Source organism: Sapajus apella, unplaced genomic scaffold (genome assembly GCF_009761245.1).
Source record: "Sapajus apella isolate SASKATOON/1434 unplaced genomic scaffold, GSC_monkey_1.0 scaffold3, whole genome shotgun sequence".
NCBI classification, from domain to species: domain Eukaryota; kingdom Metazoa; phylum Chordata; class Mammalia; order Primates; family Cebidae; genus Sapajus; species Sapajus apella.
Window position 1 is genome coordinate 36,488,090 of NW_022436943.1, and position 15,433 is coordinate 36,503,522.

Sequence of the window (15,433 nt, forward strand, 5' to 3'; positions counted from 1 at the left end):
TTTTTTCCACATTGATTCTTGAAGGTTAAAACTACACATTTCAGATTGTGTTAAGAAAGAAATTCCATGGCCAGTGGACATACAGGTTAACTGTCTTTTGTCTGTTATGAGTCAAATCCTAGTACTTTAAGGGTCATCGCCCAGTTGATTTCAATGATTATGATTTTTACTATTGATCCTAATGTACACTGAGAATTACTTTCTCTTCCAAGCTTTCAGAATAATACATAATGCACAGAACAGAAATTCTCCAAGACATTTCTCAATGTCTGTATTTTTAACAAGCCATTTCTGAGCCTTCACTTCAGACAGTTTAGTTATAAAGAGAACCTTTACTTTTTCTTTTCTTCAATTCTCATATGTGTAGCTGGCAGCACGGCTGGACAAGGAAACTCTTTTAGGTACCTCTTTGCACCCATGTATTTACCCAGAAGCAGAAGAAAATACTGCCAGAAAAGGTAATAGAACCTGATATCTACCAACTCTCCACTCTAACTCTGCCTCGAAGGCTGACACATGTAAAACTGTGCCTGCTAAACTGAAATGATCATAGTTGAGACCAGATTTTAGGTGAAAAAAATCTCATCAACAACTCAATGTGAGGTTAGGAGGAGACAGGAACAGCAAGCTAGAAGGCTGAGAGGAGTGTTGATTTGGGGCACTATCTACTGCTACGTTGCAAGAACCCATGTGACCTCAGCTACCCTGGAGTAGTGTGCACAATGTGGATAAAGTAAATATTTGTGAATCACAAAACTAAAGAGCTCTGACACTTAGGGTTCAGCCAGATTACCTGTAAAATACCTCTGCCTGACTCTTACACAAAAATAAGCATTGTCTTCCCGCACAAGACAGAGAATTTAGCAGAAAAAATCATTCAGCTTTCTTTTGGATGAAAGGCTTTGGCTTTGATGCTTTTTTGCCTCCAAGCAGTTTAATGGAGCTGCAGGGTGTAGGAACTTTATGCATAGTAAATTTTTTATGGTCACCTATATATAATAACTAGCAAACAAAGCATTTAAAAAAAATTTACAACATACTCTTCCATGCAATTTTCCCTCATAGTAACTGTATCCTTATTTTAATTACAAATTATTGAGGCCAGAGTACTAAGTGACTTGTTCGAGAAAACATACCTAATACGTAGTAAGTCAGGATTCAAATCTAGATACTCTGACTTGAAATTCCAAAGTGTTTCTACCATGTTATTTATTCATAAGCAGGAGCATGAAGTGATTAAATATCAGTAACTCAGGAAAGTAGCCAATGCATGGATCACAAATGACAGCAAAATGAAGAAAGAGTTTTTAACAAGAGAGAGTTTAAGACTACTAAAGAAAATTCTCCAGATTAAGATGAAAAGAGTCTTCCAGGTTACAGAAAATCAGCTTAAAGATACTTTTTACTGCATAAAATCATGGTATACAATGAGATTCAGACTATCAAACAATGGTTTTTGATAGGGCTTTCACATTATAAAGGAATTAAACAGAAGACATCCAATTCTTATAGCTCTTAAGTTATCTCAAATTGAGAAATAACAATTAGGAACAGAAAGAGAAAGAGAAAAGGGAATAGAAATATGGTTATTAAGACATAGGCCAGACAGAAGGCTTATATTTTAATGATTGTAGTGTTTCTTTGCAAGAAAAGGAAGCACAGCTTTTTTGTTGGAGGAATCATCCTAAACCAGACTTACTAATGAAGCTTATCTTAACCTTGTAGGCCTGAGTTCCTTCCAAGGAACTGTTTCTAATTTCACATTTTTTAAAATTCTTCTTACATAGCGTCCCCGAATTATTTGAGTTTTAAGAACCACAAAGCCTAGCTTTCTCTCCAAAAGCAGCTGTCCAATCAGACCATCATGGAATATAGACACAATGTGAATTGGCAATGAAGAGTACGGACCGTAAAGAAAGTTGAAAATCTAGGCCAGAACAAAGGCATTAACTGGTTATTTCTGGCTATAGGCTTTATCAGATTCTTAGAGAAGAGTGCTAATACTGAAGCTACTCTGTATTTATGCCTGCATATATTATAAAATATATTCATGATTAAGTTAACTTTTGTAATCGCTTCTTTTGGGTTTTAATTCACTTCAAATAATTTTATGATTTACATCTTTATTTTGGTCTAGATCATGTTTTTACTAAAAGTATTTGTGTGAGTTATGATTTCTGATTCTACCATTTATCAATTCCATGACATTTTATATAAACTCCCTGTTCCTTGGCTTATGAAACTATATAGTGGACATCAGAATAGTGTCTACCTAGGACTGCTATGGGGATGACATCTATGTAAAATCTTAATCAGTGCTTAGTGTGTTATTAAGTGCTCAACAGCTGATACTATTACTTTCCATGCTTTCTCTGAAGTTTTCTTAATTAGTGTCTATAGTCCCTCCCATATTCCATTTTCTACTGGGATGAAGACGGGGTAGAATCGCTTATTGCTCATCTTTGCTGTTAGCTAGACCATATATCTTCCCTTATTTTTGGCTCATATCCCATATTATCATACTGTATCTCTCCTGTTGCAGTCATCTAGTAACTACATCATACCTTGACAGGATTTAAGCTCCTAGTTCATTGTCACTCTTTCAAAATGCACCTTCTGTCCCATTTCTAGCTGCTTTCAATATATCCTATTCCATTCACTCTCCTGCTTTTTAACAACTTTTTATACATTTCTCTTCTCTAAGTTTCAATGTCTCCTTCTCCATCCTTCCTCTCAGCTCATGATCCTGCTTCCTACTTCACAGAGAAAATAAAAGTAATCGAAAAAAGAACTTGCACCATTTTGTCCCACAGATGTCTGTGTGTCTGTGACCACATTCTCTGAATTCCTCCTCATGTGATCCATTACTTGACGTGATCCAGTTGTGTTCCTATGGCCAGCTACTCAGCTTGCGCATTACTCTTGCCCACCAGAAGGCATCACTCTACTAATTGGGTATTCTCTTAAATCATCAATTTCTCTTGCTCACTGGATCATTTTCATTAGCATAAAAACATGTTGTATTTTTCTCCTATCTTAAAAAAAAAAGATCATGTGATCAAACAGCATCCATAATAGTGGGACATTAAGATATTATATAATACCCATGAGATGTGAAATGATATTCAAGCATCACCCATGAAGGACTATGGTAAAAACAAACAAACAAAAAAGCTCAATCAGAATCTAATCAAGGCTTTAGACTTAACTCGCTGATTATGTGATAAATAACCAGAGGTGGAAGTGGAGTGGGGTTGGGAGTGGGGCTATAGAGACACAAAATGTTCAATGTTACAAGAAAGCAATCAGAAAAATTCAGAATGTGGAATATTCTACATGACAACTGGCCCAATCTCTTCAGCAAGTCATGTCATAGGAAAAAAATACTAAAGAATTAGAATAAAAAGAGTACACTTGGATCTTTATTTAGTTCCTAACTTGGGAAAAACAAAGTAGCTTGAAAAGACATTTGGGGAAAATTTCTTGGAAATTTCAGTAGGAACTGAATGTTTAATGATTGCAGGTATAGTAACAGTACTACAATGATGTAGCAGAATCATCTTATTTTGAAAATAGACACATTAAAATATTTTGGAGTGAACTATCTGATGTCTGTGTTAAAGCATGCCCCAGCTGAAAGACAAAATGAATTCCCTATGGCTGAGACATTCGAAGTTAAAACAGAATCAGGAGACCATGGCTTGGTGAGACAGCAATCATGTACCTTTATTCTCAAAGCAATGTTCTGAAAGTGTCACAGGATCTTCCTTTCTACAAATAAGCTAAACCAGTTTCTGTTGTTCGTGCCAAGATAGACTGGAAATTCCCCAGCTGACTACCAACAGACTTCTTGAGGCCAGCCAATAAAAAAAAATAAGATGTTGTGCTTAAAGTCATCCAGTCTTCTGCATTTGATTCCCCCCTCCTATTGCATCTTGTGGTTTTTGCCTCTATAATCTCCTACTCCTTAATTTTTCATGGGAGTACACTTTAATTTTTCACCAGTCTGAATTTCTCCAATCTGAGGATTGCTTTTAGAAAATAAAATTTACCTTTCACCTCTGCAGATCTCATGGGTCTTTTGTTAACATCTGCAATGTACTTTTAAATATCACAGAAAATTTAACATAAAAACATATATGGCAAAATATCAATAACTGTTAAACCCAGATGGCAGCTATACAGATATCCTCTGTCAACTTTGTCACGTTTGACAAATTTTATAACAAAAAGTTGGAGGAAAAATCTCTATTAATTCAACTTTCCCCTCCAGCTAGCACTTCATCTCACTTCTTTTCACAGATCTTCTTTTCAACAAAACTTCTCAAAAGAGTTGTCTAGATTCACTATCTGCAATTCTTCTCCCATTTTCTCAGTCTCTCACTCTGACACTGAAATCCTTTATCAAGGTTACCAATGGCTTCCCTGTGGCCACATATATTTGCATTGCTCATGTTATTCAACACTTCAGCTGCATTTGTGGAAGGGATTACTCCTTACTTCTTGAAATTGTTCCTATTTAGCCTCTAGGACACCACTTTTCACTTGTTTTTCTCCTATTTTACAGAAAGCCTCTTCTCAGTCTCCTTTACCGGCTCTTTTTTTCTCTCAGATTTCTCAACGTTGCTGAATCCCAGGGCTTGGTTTCTTCTGAGTCTAGACTTACTCTCTTGCTTTTCTTTCCCAATTTCTTGGCTTTCAAAAATATCTGTATACTAATGACCTACAAGTTTTTCTTAAATATGGACTCTTTTATGATCTCCAGACTGTGTATTCAACTGTAATACACCTCTTCCAGAGCCTACAAATCATGCCATAGAACTAGTGAGTATATCTCATTCTCTCTCTGTGGTACACTCAAAAGGAGATTTGCTCTTAGAAAGGTCTGAGGTCTGGCTAGGATATAAAGCAATGAAAGAACACATAAAAGATGAGCTGTGTGAATTTGGATTGGGAAACCAAATATCTGCCTCTGAATTGAAGATGTTTTACTAATTTATCCAGGAATTGGGATCTTATTAGGGAATATCTGCTTCTGCATATAACTTAAACAAATCAAGCAGGCATTCTGAAGATCTTTAGCACCAATATTCTTCACTTCTCAAAAGTGTCCTCTCATGTCCAATTTAACTCTTCTGCCCCATGATGTTATGTATGGGGTTAGATCCCCTTCCTAACAGGATTCCCTAGGTTAAGTAAAGCAAACTAAAGCTAGGGAAGCCTAAATTTGCTCTTCATATATGTAAGTGACTGAAAGATGTTGTAATATGTAAACTTAAACATATTATTTCTTTGCTTGAAACACCTTAATGGATGTCCATCACTCTTTAATACAATGTACAATGTTCTCCAACATCTAAGTCCTGTTTGCCTCTCAATTTGTCCAGTCTTTATCTTGTTAGACCAAATGATGAATGTTTTGTTTCAGGAGTTCAAGATCAGCCTGGCCAACATGGTGAAACCTCGTCTCTAGTAAAAATACAAAATTTAGCTTGGCATGGTGGCACACGCCTGTAATCCCAGCTGCTCGGGAGGCTGAGGCAGGAGAATTGCTTGAACACAGGAGGCTGAGGTTGCAGTGAGCCAAGTTCACACCATTGCACTCCAGCCTGGGCAACAAGAGTGAGACTCTGTCTCAAAAAAAAGAAGATGAAAGTTATGCCCTTCACCATGGAGTTGACCATGCACTCAGTCCAGGAGTTGAAGAAACTGATGGGTGAGATCTGGCAGAAGCTGGACTGTGTTCATTTCCTAGGGCTGCCATAACAAAGCACCAGAGAAACTGGGAGTCTTCGACCACACATAGTTAGTCCCTCACAGTTCAGGAGGCCAGGACTCCAAAAGCAAGGTATTGGCTGGCCCATGCACCCTCTCAGGGCTCGTAGGGAGAGTCCCTTCCAGCTTCGGGTAGCGGTGGCAATCCTTGGCCTTCCTTGGCCAAGCTGCATCAGTCCAATCGCTGTCTCCACAGTCACTCAGCATTCTTCCCTGCATGTCTGTGTCTCTGTGTCTTCACATGACCTTCTTATAAGAACACTAGTCATGGGATTTAGGGCCTCGCATAATCCAACATGACCTAATCTTAATATAAGTAATTACAGTTGCAAAGACTCTATTACCAAATAAGTTCATATTCTGAGGTTACTGTTGAATGTGAAAGTTAATAGGACAACACTGCTCAGCACAGTACATGGGGGAACTGGGATTTGGGGTGCCTTCCTGTGCCTATGAGGTGAGTTAGCTGAAGAGTAGTGACAATATGCCTGCCCTCCACCAGTCACTAAAACATTAAAAAAATTAGCAGCTGCTTTATTTCGACCTCCCCAATATCATCCAACGTGTCTTTATTGGTCAATGCTGATCCAGAAACACACAGGAAGGGAAATACTGGGAAGTTCCAGTTTCACCAAATTGTTATAGTACATGGCTACTATACAATGAGAGTCCTGAAAACATTTTTTTGAGCAGGAAACAACTTGATGGGAATGTTATTTTAAAAATGTTGATCTGGGGCCGGGCACAGTGGCTCACACCTATAATCTTAGCACTTTGGGAGGCCAAGGCGGGTGAATCACCTGAGGGCAGGAGTTCAAGACCAGCCTGATCAACATGGTAAAACCCCATCTCTACCACAAATACAAAAATTAGCTGGGAGTGGTGGTGGGCGCCTATAATCTCAACTACTAGGGAGGCTGAGACAGGAGAATACCTTGAACCCAAGAGGTGGAGATTGCAGTGAGCCAAGATTGTGCCACTGTGCTCCAGCTTGAGCGACAGAGCAAAACTCCATCTTAAAAAAGAACAAAAACCAAAAATATTGATCTGGCAGCAATGTGGAGGAGAGATCAGGGGTAATTAAAGATTGCAAATTCATTGAGATTGCAAGCATTAGTCTAAGATAGTAGTCTAAATGTTTTTTGATTATTCTTTAGGTAATGGTAGACTAGATAAATTGGGCCAATTCTCTAGCTGAATCCAACTAAAAAGTCAGAGTTAAAAAAAAAAAAAAACTTTTTTTTTTTTGAAAAATAAAAATCTTTTTACAAACATCAGCTGGGCACAGTGGCTCACACTTGTAATACCAGCACCTTGGGAGGTGGAAGCAGGCAGATCATCTGAGGTCAGGAGTTCGAGACCAGCCTGACCAACATGGGGAACACTCATCTCTGCTAAACATACAAAAAATTAGCCAGGCATGGTGGTGAGCACCTGTAATCCCAGCTACTCCAGAATCTGAGGCAGGAGAATTGCTTGAACCTGGGAGGCAGAGGCTACAGTGAGCCAAGGTCAGGCCATTACACACCAGCCTGGGCAACAAGAGCAAAAAATGCATGAAATAAGACCTATTCATCATTGTAGAAAATGTGTCCTTCATGGATTGATTAAAAAGCAAAAAAGAAGGAAGAATTTGCTCCACATTGACTATACCTATAATTGAACTGGGGGTTCAAACAAGAGCTGCAAAAAAAGCCAGTTAAGCCCAAAACAGATTTGTAGACACATCACTTTTACCTGTTTTAGTAATATCATTTGTTTTGCCTAGGGGAACTTCCTCATCTTTTCTATTTGGCAGAATCAAGCACATTTCCACAAATACATCATTTTTGAGAAGCTGTTCCATATTCCTTCCAGAAAAATTATCCCTCTTTGCTACATTATGGATTTTATTACTAATTCTCATATCATAGTGTCATAATTAGTCTTCGATATTTATTTTCCCTTGCAATATAGAAGATCTTTGATGAGAATATTTTTTTCATTTTTATCTTTGCTACTCAACTCAGTGCTCACTAAATATTTGTTGAATTATATTGATTTAATTTTTGTTGGATAGTGGGATAGATAAATATATGAAATTCATCATGTGTCTTAAAGAAATTGCTGGAATAAGAAGAGGCGAGAGCGACCCCCGGACCGACCAAAGCCCACGCGCCGCTGCATCCCGCGCTCAGCGCCTACGTCCCACCGCCGTCGCCACCATGCCTATGAGAAAGGCTGAAGGGGATGCTAAAGGAGATAAAGCCAAGGTGAAGGATGAACCACAGAGAAGATCTGCGAGGTTGTCTGCTAAACCTGCTCCTCCAGAGCCAGAGCCCAAGCCTAAAAAGGCCCCTGCAAAGAAGGGAGAGAAGGTACCCAAAAGGAAAAAGGGAAAAGCTGATGCTGGCAGAAAGGGAATAACCCTGCAGAAAATGGAGATGCCAAAACAGACCAGGCACAGAAAGCTGAAGGTGCTGGAGATGCCAAGTGAAGTGTGTGCATTTTTGATAACTGTGTACTTCTGGTGACTGTACAGTTTGAAATACTTTTTTTTATCAAGTTTTATAAAAATGCAGAATTTTGTTTTACTTTTTTTTTTTTTTTTAAGCTATGTTGTTAGCACACAGAACACTTCATTGTTGTTTTGGGGGAAGAGGCATATGTCACTAATAGACTGTCTCCAAAGCTGGATTGATGTGGGGAAACGCCTTTCCCTTCTAGTTTTGAGAGACTTCCTCTTGGCTCCCAGGAGGAGGGATTCCCTGACTTTGACACACATGGCCACCTTGGCACACAAAAGCCTTGCGGTATGGAAAGACAAATTCATTTTTATGTCCTCTTCCCCCTTTCCATCTTTCAGCATAGATTTAACTCCCTTAAGCCCAGACATCTGTTGGGACCTGACCCCCAGTCATTGATTACCAGTGTGTCAGGCAATCTGGGCTTGCCAGTGATGCCACTGAGATGGCACCTGTCAAAAGAGCAGTGATTCCATTTCTAGATTGTGGATCTTCAGATAAATTCTGCTATTTTCATTTCACTTCCTGAAAGTCAGGGTCGGCTCGTGAAAAGTTGTTAAACAACATGCTAAATGTGAAATGTCAACCCTCAATCTAAACTTTCCCTGTTCAGAGCATCAGATGAAGAGTTCATTGGGTTTTATAGTGGCTTTCTGATTTTTGGTAGTCCGTCAAAGAAGGGAGTTTGAAAGTTGTTGTATACTGTTAATGATTGTCTGCCCATGTCCTGCCTGAAATACCATGATTGTTTATGGAAAGTGTCTTTAATAAAGCTGGATACAATTTGAAAAAAAAAAAGAAATTGCTAATGTCTAGTTCATCTTTCCTATATCACCATAACCTAGCACAACATACCAGTTTAGTTGTTACTTAAACTCAGTTGGGTAAATTAATGAATAGCTGAGTGAATAAATAAATGAAGGCTAAATTTCAAAAGGCTGAATTCAGAGTACCCCAAATCTAGATGTTAAGAGAGCTTAATGAGAGAACCCTGATCTGTTAATATGAACAACACTAATTCATAGGAGAGGAGGGGACATATTTCTTTTAAAAAGTGTAAGTAATAGACATTAAAGTTTTTGGAAAATTTTTAATGTTATATTATCATCCATGTACAAAGAAGAGAATTATTTTAATGCTAGTAAGAATATATTATGATATTCACTACAATTTAATCTTTTATTTTCATTTACATTTTTATGTACAGTGCTTATAACTACTAGAAAGAAAGATTTCTTAAAAGCTTTCCAAATTTGGTAATGAATTAAATATTATAGACATTGGTATCCTGAAATTAAGTAAACAAATTCAAGACAAAATTCTTTGGGAATTCTAGAATTTTATTTTTAGCCTATTTTAGTCTTATTTTTTCCTCCTGATGAAAATAAAACTATACCATGTTCAATGAAATGTGTATGCTGTTCAAATTGTTCTTGCTGCTTGACTTCACATCATTATTACAATTCTGGATAATTCAAATAAACAAAGTATGAAGTAAAGAACATTAGCTATGGGATCTGGAAGACAACATAAAAATCTATTCTTTACTTCTAGTGTGACACTTACCATGAATCACTTCATCTCTCTGATCACTGCTTTTCCAATATGGAAACTAGACAGATTAATGCCTACCTATTAAGATTATTGTAAGTAAATGAGAGAAATACCATAAAGTACCAGGTGAGTTACTTTTATGTCAACGAATAAATGTTCTAGGTGAGGTACCACCATATACATGCTGAGTACTCAATAATGGTATTTTACTTCTTTCTCCCTTATAGTTTTTGGCAGACTACTAAAAGCCTGAAAATTCTTTAAAGATATGAGATATGATTTCCATATCTAGAACATTTGGTTTTGACAAGCCAAACTCACAGATCCCTTGATGCTCATTAAGTCTATGCAATTTACATGTAATCTTTATTCCTGCTTGTTTCTTTTTAGGTATTTATTTGTTTGGTTTTACTTTTATGAGAAGCCATTGTGAGATCAATTAATACAATGCAGTCAGATGAATAAGTTTCAAAGAAGGGAATTTGAGAGAAAAAAGAAAACATGATAATGATGATATTCTTGAAATTTTCACTGAGAACCAAATCTGTAATGACATATTAATATTTTTTCCAAGGTCATAAGAAAATGTGGACTGCAAGGGATTGCACTATATTAGTGAGTCTCACCCTTTTGTTTTAACTTCACTCACTTAAGAACCCTTAAGTGAATCATTAGTGATCCCCCGGTTGACTGCCGCAGTGATCTTTTTTCCTGGGGAGTAGTGGTTGGATTTGGGGGCGGGGATAGGGGACAGTACAGGCTACTAGAAAGGGAATAAAGAGTTTTCATTTTAAAAACTTACAATTTTTATGTGCCATGATTTACAAGGAGAAAGGCGGATTTCCTATTAAAATACCATGAGATGGACACTGAATTACTATGTTAGATGAATGAAGAAATTTGGGATAAGGTGGAATGCCAGATTAGACCCCAGTGGAGTTTAATTAAGACTTTTCCAAATTCAAAACTTGTATAAACTAGTTTTCCTTTTATAGATACAGGGCAAACCTTAGTTCAGTATTTTACACAGGAAAATTACATCATGTCATCTCAAATATCATGACTGGACAAGTGGGAAATCATTTTACATTATCAAAAAAAGAACAAAACAGTGTCCAGAAAAATGAGAATCAAACATTTTTCAGGACAAAAGAATCCTCAGAATTTCTTTTAGAAAATAATGATCAGATTTAATTGAGATTACGATTTCATATGATATGAAAAGATTAATATTTTATACTTCCACATTGTGTAGCCAGACATAATAAAATGTCAACTAGTGCCAATTCAAAAACGTATAGCAAAATGCATGAAATAAAAGCTATCCATCACCTTTTGAAACACTATTTGTCGACCGATTAAAACACATGAAGAGAAAATGTTACTTACACATTGAGCATACCAATAATTGAACTGGGATTCAAAGAGAGCTACAAAGAGAGTACGTGGGTACAATGAAGAGATGTAGAAAAATGGTTTGTAGCCAGAAATGTAGTTTGGGGGAGGTTAATAATCCACAAACTCCTTTTACAAAACACCTGCTTGAAGTGCGATATTTAAATTCTGCGAAGAACTTTCTAAAGCTCTAAGTTCATTTTTCTCTATGTTTTCTCTGTAATTTACCTTGACATTTTTTATGATTACCAAGGATATTGTTTATAAATAAGCATACAATCTCTACCTGACCCATATGTTCCTTCTTGACTCTGGATTTAATTTATGATGACTATTTTATAACATTATATTATTTCTATGGCAACTGTCTTGGTATAATAAACAAAGAATGACTTCAGCTGCTTTATCCTGCAGTGAAGGAGCTAGATTTGAGAAGGGTAAGCTTGCGGTAAAGACAAAATAGCTAAAAAACAGAAACAATAATGAAAAATGAAATTAATTTTATCTCATGCACCTAATATTTTCATTAGGGACTGAATGCATTTACTAGGCAGAAAAATGGCAAGCCAACTCTCTTGCATTCAACCTAAGTCCACTCCTATTAGTGCCACCAAACTCAAGGCCAATTGGTGCCTTAGTATAATGCACTGTTACTAATTTAAAGTCCTATTTTGTTCCAATGTCCTTTTGTCTGTTTTCAAAGCCCTAGGTACATTTGAACATATCTTAGCTAAGTGCTTTACCAGATGACAAACAATAAAACCATTTTTTAGAAACCTTCCTCTGTACTAAGAACATATATATTTTCTGCTATTATTTTCAATATTATAAGGCTAAAAGTAAAAATAATCTATGTACACACACATACAAAAAAAAGACACAGGAATTTTATAAAAAAATGGAATTAGAAGAAATTTTAAGATCTGTTTACTTAATGTGACAATGACTTTTCTTCCTAGTTTCAAAATAATTTTAGGTACTGTCAGTCTATTCTAATTTCAACTAAATCCTACCCTCTCCTGAGATATGACATCAAGATCTAATTCAGTTACAAGTAGCAATCATTTAATTATCTTCTCCAGTTATCTACACTGTCAGATAATAGTATTTCCTGAGAACTGCAGATGTCACTGTTGTAAGCAAGAACCAGTTTGGGGATACATACAGAATATCGAACTACACTGACATATTTAATGTTTTAATACCTTATGGCTTATGGCAAAAAATTACTTCCAATCTAACTTGCTTTGAATAAAGATACTGTTAATATATTTTTCTAGGAAAAATTACTTAATCTCCCTCTGTTTCAGGGTCCTTATTCATACCTCCTAAGACCAAGCCTAGCATATAGTAAACACACAGCATATATTAGCTTTTATTATTACCTCAGGTAAAATATTACTTCTTTGGCACTAATATGTACTAGGGATCAGTAATCTAATTAAGTAAAGGTATATTAAGCTAAAAACCAAAATTAGTTTGTCTGATGACAAAGTTGATGAATATCATACTTTCTAGGTTAATATTATAACATTTATTTTTGCTTTAAAGCACTACTTCATGCTCTACTGTAGTTTTTCTTTTTTATTTTTTCTAGCATATTTTCCAGTATGTCTAGGTTAAATTTCTTAAACATAGCTGAAGAAAAAGTATGCTCTAGCTATGTCTGAACTTGGGCAAATTCCAAAACTAGGAAGAGGTCACCCGGAGTTTATACAAAGAGCAAGTTATTCTGACACTTTTGTAATTCCTTCTGGTGTGAGAGTCACACTCTTGCAATTGCTTCTTGGACACGGCCCTGCAGCAGAGATTCCACAGAACACTCTACTCTTTGCCTCTCTTCAGTAACTCAAACTCTCTTTTAAAAAGTCTGTGTCCTCTTTGTAATCCCCAAACCTATCTTTGAACTTTCCAATTAGCAGTCCAATTTTGGCTTGCAAACAAGACTTATTGTCAGAGCATGAGGACATATATGGAGAATGAGGTATTTCTAGGAGTCTGCTCTTTTAAGTCTTCAAAAAATTCAAAAAATTTTACCGAAAGAAATTTGATATTCCAATAATATGAAAACAATTTTAATGAAAGCCTCCCTATGGGTGAATGGCCGTATAGATAGGCCAGGGTCTACTGTGTTAAGTTGGTTTGTGATTATCACGTGATGAATTAACTTTACAATGTCTTCTATTCAGAATGAGCAGCTGTTACATGCCAAACTTTATGGTAGACACACAAGAAGTATAAAGATAACTAAGATCCAGTCTCCACCTTCAAAGGACTTACAGTTATCAGGTAAAATCACCTGTATCCATGTGCTAGCTACAGTATAATAAAATAAATTCAGAAACTTATCTTCTAATGAACTGACTGCATTCTAAAAGGCTCTCTGTAAATCTGATTGTCTACAAATTCCAAGTGAATGAGAATTAAAGTTCACAGTCCACAAACTAATTTCATCAAATAGGAAATGTGTATTGGTCCCTCACATTCTTGTGGATACTATTTCTAACACACACCTTTTTTTTCCTTACTTTTTATCTCATTGAAAAAATTTTTGAGTCAGCTATTTTCCCTGTTAAGCTGTGAATTTTACTACATATTTGGGAAGATTTATTCCATCTACATGTACAGAATTCATCATTTTCTCACCATATTCAATTTTTACACATTTATCCTCTTGTTTCTATTGATCATAATTATAAGCCTCTTCTTAGTAGTCTTTTCAGGCATCGTAATTACTTGCTGGTTGGTTGGTTTATTTATTAGACTTGAGGGATTGTGTGTAAATATCCCCACAGCAAATGCATTATAGACTAAAGAACAGTGTGACAGCCGAGGCTGAAACAGCAATTATAGGCCTTTATTGATGATAGGCAGAATTGACTCTATTTTCCTCTGGAGTACAGCTGTGTTCATGTAAATGAAAGTTAGTAAGTTGAAAATGTGAAAGTAAAGGAGCTTTGTCTATATTATATATTTATTTATTTATCAACTCAACAAATTTACTGAAAGCTTTCTATATGCTAAACACTGCTGTAGATAAAAAGACAATTCAATATAGCATGATGAAATCTAGAAAGGGGAAATATGGAAAAGCTCATGCAACTCATAGGAAGGACACCTAACGCCCTAATCAGGCTTATCAGAATGAGTAAATGAGGTGAGTTTAAAGGATAAAGGGATTAGGGCAAATTATGGAGTGGAGATTGGGGGTAAGAGAGCAACATTCAGAATTTATCTTAAGGGCAATGGAGAACAATGGAAGATTTCATGTAAGAGAGTCACAACTTCAAATTTGTATCACAGAAGGTTCATTCTGACTCCATGATTTGGTTTGGGGAAAAGGCACAAGAATGAAGATTAGAGTGCTGTTCAAGCTATTGCAATAATAAGGTGTATACTGATAGATAATACTGTCTTCAACTATGATAGGGTAATGGGAATGGAGCTCAACAGATCAAAAAGCAAAGTCTGCATCAACAGTTAAACAACGATTTTTGTGTTTTCTCAATGTGATTTTTTATTCTTTTCAGAAACAGCATCTTACTCTATTGCCTAGGCTGGAGTATGGTGGCACCAGCATAGCTCACCAATCCCTTGCACTTCTCGGCTCAAACAATCTTCCTGCCTCAGCCTCCCCAGTAGCTGAGACTACTAGCACACATCACCATGCATAGCTAATTTTTAAAATTTTTTATAGAGAAGGGGTCTCATTATGTTTCTCAGGCTGGTCTTACTATACTTTTAAACCCATAATTTTAAAGATGAAAAAATAATTTATTTACTTATGTAAACACAAGTAAGAATTTGGTTATTTGCATGTACTAGACTTCTATATAGCCTTAAAATAATAAAATATAGAAAATGGTTGGTATGTTTGCAAATGGCATGTAACATATTGTGCCTGTATTCTAGGATCCATATTGCCATGTAGAGAAACATTAGTAAAAGACACTAAAGCCAACTCATGAAGGGACTTAAGAAATTGTGACTTTATCCACTGGGCAATGTCAAATTACTTAGTGGTTTATGCAAGGAATAGACAGATGATCTGGCCTTTCATAGGATAACTGGTATGGTGGACAGACTTTAAGTTGAACCCCATTATATCTGTTTTCAAGCAATTATACCTTTATGTAATTTCCTTCCCTTGAGTGTCGGCAGGACCTGTGGCTTTCTCCTCATCACTCCCTGTATTATGCTAACTT

At 36.3% G+C, this 15,433-nt stretch overlaps 1 protein-coding gene and 1 pseudogene across 7 annotated transcripts in view; one reads left to right on the top strand and one right to left on the bottom strand.

The window, feature by feature from the left end:
* Nucleotides 1–15,433, bottom strand: part of CSMD3 (CUB and Sushi multiple domains 3) — a 1,239,477-nt gene that overhangs the window by 398,769 nt on the left and 825,275 nt on the right. The gene's annotated exons all lie outside the window — the stretch shown is intronic.
* LOC116528900 lies at nt 7,334–9,077 on the top strand (annotated as a pseudogene). The gene has a single exon (XR_004259272.1). The product of XR_004259272.1 is annotated as a non-histone chromosomal protein HMG-17 pseudogene (transcript).